Below are 7,130 nucleotides of genomic sequence, written 5' to 3' on the forward strand. Positions count from 1 at the left end.
TTAAGAGAGAGAGAGAGAAAAAAAAAAAAAAACAGCATGAGAGGGGAGAGGGTCAGAGGGAGAAACAGGCTCCCCACTGAGCAAGAAGCCCGATGTGGGACTCCATCCCAGGACTCTGGGATCATGACCTGAGCCGAAGGCAGTCACTTAACAAACTGAGCCACCCAGGTTCCCGAAATCAGATACTTTTATTTGATATTATAGTTATGCATATATCTAAAAAAATACCATTTATAGGCATCATAATTGCAAAATCGCAGTAGTTATTTTGATCAGGAAAAGAGCAGTGATTATCATTTTGCTGTCTACAGATGCTTGTGGACTACGACTGGCCATCTATTGAGTTACTTTGAGCCTAGCAGTTATTCGGTCACAGAACACTTAGATTCTGGGTTCTCCATTGTTGACCTAAACAAAGAAGTTGCTTTAAAGCATTGCCCATTGACAATCATCTGTCAATAGTATGTAGAAGGAAGGTAATCAATGACCAGCCTGGAGTTTAATGTTAAGCAATTACAGTCTACACTGACCTGTCTTAAAACATAAAATGTAACTTGCTTAAATTGAGAGTTTTCTTATTTATTCTGTTAATTGGTAAACACCTATAATGTCATAATTTATAAAATATGTAACTAGCTCAATATACTTCCTTCCTTCATAATATTATGCATATGTATTTTATTTAAGCATTTAAAAATATTATTTTGACAAGTAGTCAATAGACAATAACAGATTTCCAGAGTGGGCCATGACACACACACACACACATACACACACACACAAATAATTTCAGAATATATCTTCTATGTAGTTTGTACACGCTAAAATGAAACCTCCTTCATAAATTCTTCACAGTTTTCCCCCATACAGATAATAACAGTAGCTATTATTGTTAAGTGCCTTACTATGTGCCAGGCAGGCACTTAAATATACTCTTCTAATAAACCTGTGCAGCGATTTTGCAGGCCATTTATTTTCATCCTCAGTTTAAATTGTTCCATAGAGGAACGCCTGGGTGGCTCAGTCGTTAAGCGTCTGCCTTCAGCTCAGGTCATGGTCCCAGGGTCCTGGGATCGAGCCCCGCATCGGGCTCCCTGCTCCACGGGAAGCCTGCTTCTCCCTCTCCCTCTCCCCTTGCTTGTGTCCCCTCTCTCACTGTCTCTCTGTCAAATAGATAAATACAATCTTTAAAAAAATAAATAAATAAATTGTAGACCATAGAATTTAAATAAAATGTCAAGGCTCTCCAGAAATCATGATTTTCTTATAAAACAATTTTTCTATATATTCTGTTCCTGTTTCATTTCTCTGTGGCTGTTTTATCCGTATTGCTTCTAGTCAATTGTAAGGCTCCATATTCTTTCTCAACATGCCTTTAAAAAACAAAACAAAACAAAAAAAACATGCCTTGTGGCATTCGGCACAGGTATTTATACGTAGTGGGTACTCACTACATATTTATTGGCCAAATCAAAGCATGGACTTTAAAGGGGAGAAGCAAAGACAAAGGAAAATAATAAAAATGACAATAAAACACTTAAAACTCCTACATTAGATATTTAGAAATTTGAGTATTTTTTGTTAACTCATTTAGATTATGTTAACTATTCCAAGTTTTCTTTTTTAATCTTTGTTTTTGCCTTTTGAATTTGCAAGACCTTAGATAATCATTTCAGAAATACAGGCCAGGCCTCTAACTACTTATTTCTTAATAATAGCATTTCCTTTCTCAAAGAAAATAAAGTATGTTTTGTTCACTGCATAAAAATTCATAATAACAAAAATACTATTTTATAAAATGAGTTATTCTATTACTGGATTCCATTTATTTTCTAAATCAGCCTACTTTTCTTTCTAGGACTTCTTTCTAATGCACTTAATGTAAATAATATATTAGCCTTTTTTTTAGAAGTAATTTCTAAATTGCTCCATAAGAAGCAAATGCTTTTTTTTTTTTTTCTTTTTTCTTTTAAGGACACTGGATAAAAGGTTAAGTAGGTCACAAAGGTCATACAATCTCACAAACCTTGATGTTAAGTCTTAGAAACCCAATCTTTCTGGCATAAATAGCAAATTTTTCTAATAATAGTATTATTTGTTGATTTATTTGCCTTGAACTGGTCACAGTTGAGCACTTTAAAATATCATTTAAATTAAGCTTGGCAAAACAAAAACAAAAACACCTGTGCTTTGTTATTTCTTAAACTTTTCATGTTAAGAAACTAAGGAATTGGTAATTTTAGAAAATTGCTCTGGTTTATAAATTTTATAGAGTCCATGACAGAGTCTGATTTGGCGACTGTCAGTTTGGTCTTTCACAGACATGTTCTTGACCATTAAGCTGGTTTGTCTCTTCAGGAGATTCTGACACATGCCAGACTTCGCTATATCCTTTATAAAAACGTGTTCTTCATTTATTTCTTACAAAAAAATACTGGCATAGTATTTAAACATTTTCTTTCTCTTTTTTCTAGGGCCTTTCTTATGGAATAATTGTTGAATGTTACTATATGCTAGGCAGTACTCTAATTGTGGGAGAGAAAGCAATGCATAAACCATACCCTAATCTTATAGAGTTTGCATTTTAGAGATTTACTCTTCAACCAATTTAGAAGTGTATCATTTAATTACTATATATTTCTACACTCCTGCTATTAACTTCTATTTAGATTTCATTGTGGCCAAAGAATATACCTTATACAATTTCAATCCCTTTAAATTTATCAACATTAGTTTTATAGTATAGTAAATGGTCAAGCTTGGTAAATATACATATGCACTTGGAAAAAAATGTTTATGCTGTAGGTTTTGGAATTAGTGTTCTATAAATACCAATTAGACCAATGTGTTATTCAGGTACATTTTTATTTATATTTATTGTTACTATTATTACCTGATGGTTATATCAATTACTAAGTAGTGTATGATCTTTTACTATGATTGTGGAAATGTTTATTCTTTATTCTTCTTAATTTTATCAGTTTTGCTTCACATATTTTGAGGCTCTCTTATTAAGCATATAATTGATAATTGTCACTTTATTCTGATGAATTTTCCTTTTCATCACTGTGAAATATTCTTATTTATCTCTGGTAATATTCATTTCATCAAAGAATGTTTTTTTCTCAAGTTAATATGCCAACTCCAAGTTGCAAATGCCTTCTCTTTGTTTGTACATAATTTCCCTCCATTTGTTGTAACCTATTTGTGTCTTTATGTTTAAAATGTAAAATTTATATCTAGCTTTTTATATTTTTTTATATTCATTCTCTAACAATCTCTTTCTTTAGTCCTTAGAAGCTGAGTTTCCATTATAATTTCCAACCATTTGAAAAACTTCCTTTAGCATTTCTTATAAAGCAGCTTTATTAGCCTCATATTTTTTATTCCTGAAAATGTCTACTTCACATTCATTCCTGAAGAATACATTCAGTGGGTATAGAATTCTGTGTTGACAGTTTTTTTTTTATTTTTCTTCCCTTAATTTTCTTTTCTCTTTCTTCTTTCCTTCTCTCTTTCTCTCCCGTTTTTTCCTTCTTTCTTTCTTTCATTTTCTTTCTTTCTTTCTTTCTTTCTTTCTTTCTTTCTTTCTTTCTTTCTTTTCTTTTCTTTCTTTCTTTCTTTCTTTCTTTTCTTTTCTTTCTTTCTTTCTTTCCTTCTTTCTTTCACCATTCAAAAATTTTCCCTACATGTAATTTTTCATTTTTTTCTAGTTGCTCTCAAGAGTTTTATCAACTATACTAAAATATTAATTAATTAATACAAGTGTTTTATCTATTCTCCAAAAGTGATGCTACTTTATACTTCCTTTTAGTAGTTGATTTTATGAATATAGGCAGGTTTTTTTGGACTTTATCTTGTTTAGCATATTCTGAGTTTTTTACTTTGTAAATGTATGATATTCACTGTCTTTGGAAGTTTTTATATATATATATATATATATATATATATATATATATATATATATATATATTTTTTTTTTTTTTTAATATGCCCTAATTTTCCCTTCTGGTACTTAGGTTACACATATTTTCATTTCAGATAATATATTTTCTATTTATGAAATTCAATTTGGTACTTTTGTAACACCGTTTTATCTGAGTTATATGTGTAGCCTTTTTCAACCACTGCAGGCGTGTTCTCCTTAACCTCATGAAGCATAATTAAAGAGCTGCTTCCAAGTCTGTTGATTCCACCATCTGGGCCTTCTCAGGGTTGACATCTCTGATGCTTTCTCTTGAAAGTGGGTCATGTTTTCCTAAATCCTTTAATGTCAAGTAATATTTGAAATGTATCTTATTTTATTTATTTATTTATTTATTTTAAAGATTTTATTTATTTATTTGACAGAGAGAGAGATAGCAAGAGCAGGAACACAAGCAGGGGGAGTGGGAGAGGGAGAAGCAGGCTTCCCACCAAACAAGGATCCTGATGTGGGGCTCGATCCCAAGACCCTGGGATCATGACCTGAGCCGAAGGCAGACGCTTAACAACTGAGCCACCCAGGCGCCCCGAAATGTATCTTATTTTAAATACTATGTTATACACACACAGATTCTGTTATAATCATCCAGAGGATATTAATGTTTTTGTGTTAGCAGATAGTCAACCCAGTTGATTCAATCAGTGATGCTGGGTCCTATCTTGTCTTTTGTGGGCAATGGTTCAAATCTCAGTTAACTTTCTCTAAGTCTTTTATATTAGTTTGTATGTACCATGAAAATATAGTATTTCAAGGGCTAGATTAAAATTTGTGTAAATTCATGTGCTGAATTAAGACAATTCTTTCCCCAGCTCTCCTCTTGGAATCCCATTTTCTTCTGTGATCCAGAGTATCCTTTCCCTACTATATTTGGCCAGCAAAATTTCTAAGTTATAACCATGTAGTCTCCATCCTTCTCAGAGAGAGAAAAAACAACACAGGGAAGAAAAAGAGTTAAAATCACCATAATGAAAATTGCTTCTCCAAAATTTGACCATCTTCCAAAATAAACCTAATTTGCATTCTTTCCAGAGTTCTTTAATAGGTTTTTAAAAATTCATTATTTTTATTTAAAAAAAAATGTTCAGAGTTTATAATTGCAATTAGAATGATGCATTAACTATAGGGGGCTTACACTGCCATAGAGCAACCAGGATCTCAGGAAGTAATTTTGTTTTTGTTTTTAAGGTTAATTAAAATTTAAAATAAACCTATTAAGCCTCCTCTTTGATACTTTGCTTAATATAAATCATAATTTCATTCAAGCAAATTAATTCTTAAAAATTATTAGGTTCATAATATTTACTTTGTTCATATTAAAAAGATATAGATTTTATTTAGTCTTGTTGACCTATATTTTTATAAATATATACATAAAAAATAAAGCCTTTTAATTATGTCCAATATGGGTACATAATTATCTCATAAATCCTTGTTTTTTTATTTTTTCTTTTTTTTTTATATTTTCTTATATTTTTGCAGTTGTGAAAGATTGTTACTTACCATTTATTTTCTAAACACTTTACTGGCATAAGGCAAGATTGTGAATTTTGTAGATATTACATTTAGTGGGTTTACTAATTTTTAAAATTTCTAATACTTATAGTTGATGATTTCTGATTTATTTTATTTGCCAGGTATAAAATTGTGTTTTTTTTATCAGTTTGATAAAAATTATTGTGGTATTTTTATCAGGCTTTCTAAATTACTATGTTTATTTTTTTAAATTTGATTTTATATAATTTGCTTTTTCCATGATTAATGATAATTGAGCAATTTTATATAATTTAATTTTACCTTTACATATTATACTGGCCTTTATGATATCTATTAACATCATAATTTATATTATTTTTTTATTTCTTATTGAGATATATTCATATTAATAGTTTGCTTTACATTGAAGCATTCTCTCATGTTGGGGAAGAATGTTCAATCTGCATTACTTATGATTCCTTAATATAACACTTTATCATCTATCCACTGCTAAATTTAATCTGTTTAGAAAATTCATTGATTAGTTGGAAAAGAATTTCTCATAAAAATACAAATCTCTTCCCTTTTTTATTTGCAGTGGGAGGTCCTCAAAGGTCATATGCTCTGCTTTTCACTCTGGCCCATTTTAAAAGGACTGTTCCTGAGGAAAAATCCATTTTTATAGCATCCTCTTCAACACATTTATAACTTTTCAATTCTCAGGTCTAATATTTTAAAAACTTTTTGCCTACAGAAAATCACTAATAAGGTACACATTTAGTTTCACTTCATCTTTTTCTGATCCAGTTTCTCCTTTGGGTCAGAACTTGGGCATACAAGAGGGCTGTTATTTACTGATCCCCATTTTAAAACCAGTTTTTATTATTTTTAAACTTATTGTACTATTAACCCGATGAGTTCTAGTTAACCATCTGTGTGATAGTCTTATTTCTTTAATATAATCAACAAAATTTTATTTATGTTGAAATCAAAATAGAATTGTATATTTTTACATTTTGAAATTGGCTCTCATTGATTATTCATTGAGGATTTTCAAATGTAATTGGGTTATTATATTTTCTTCTCAATCTTGAGTTAATTCAGATTGTTCTCAAATTATTATTTTTTTTCATGTTCTCAAATTATTATATAAACATCTCTGAGGATCTATAAGTAGTCACCATCAATCTTCCATACCCACATGGGATGTGTGAAATAGAAAAGTATGCTATTGGTCCACTGTGGAAACATGCTATTATAATAAATTCAATCTAGTCTGACAAGGTATAAATTAGTATTATAGATAATTGTTGTAATGGTAGCTATTTTTTTCTTCTATCAATAATACAGTCATATTTCACATGTTTAATTCTCTAACTCAATTTGAAATTCAGGTTAGTAACAACTTTCACTGATTATAAATGCTATTTTGGTTTGGCATTTTTCATTCTTTCAAATTAAAGCAATGGAAACTAAAAATCAAAGCATTTGATGTGTTGAAATTACTCTAAAGTGTGCATAGTGATTAAAATCACTGAAAGGCTTTACATTTTATGGGTACTCCACTGTGGGAGCACTTCAGTAATTTTAAATTACTCTTCACTATACAAAGCAATTTAAATTTATTGGAATCGAAATCTGGAAGAGTTCAAATTCTGGGCAATGTTGTGCA

This window comes from Mirounga angustirostris, unplaced genomic scaffold (genome assembly GCF_029215605.1).
Source record: "Mirounga angustirostris isolate CCGP_5_RB_7025 unplaced genomic scaffold, mMirAng1.0.hap1 SCAF_7, whole genome shotgun sequence".
In the NCBI taxonomy this organism is placed as follows: domain Eukaryota; kingdom Metazoa; phylum Chordata; class Mammalia; order Carnivora; family Phocidae; genus Mirounga; species Mirounga angustirostris.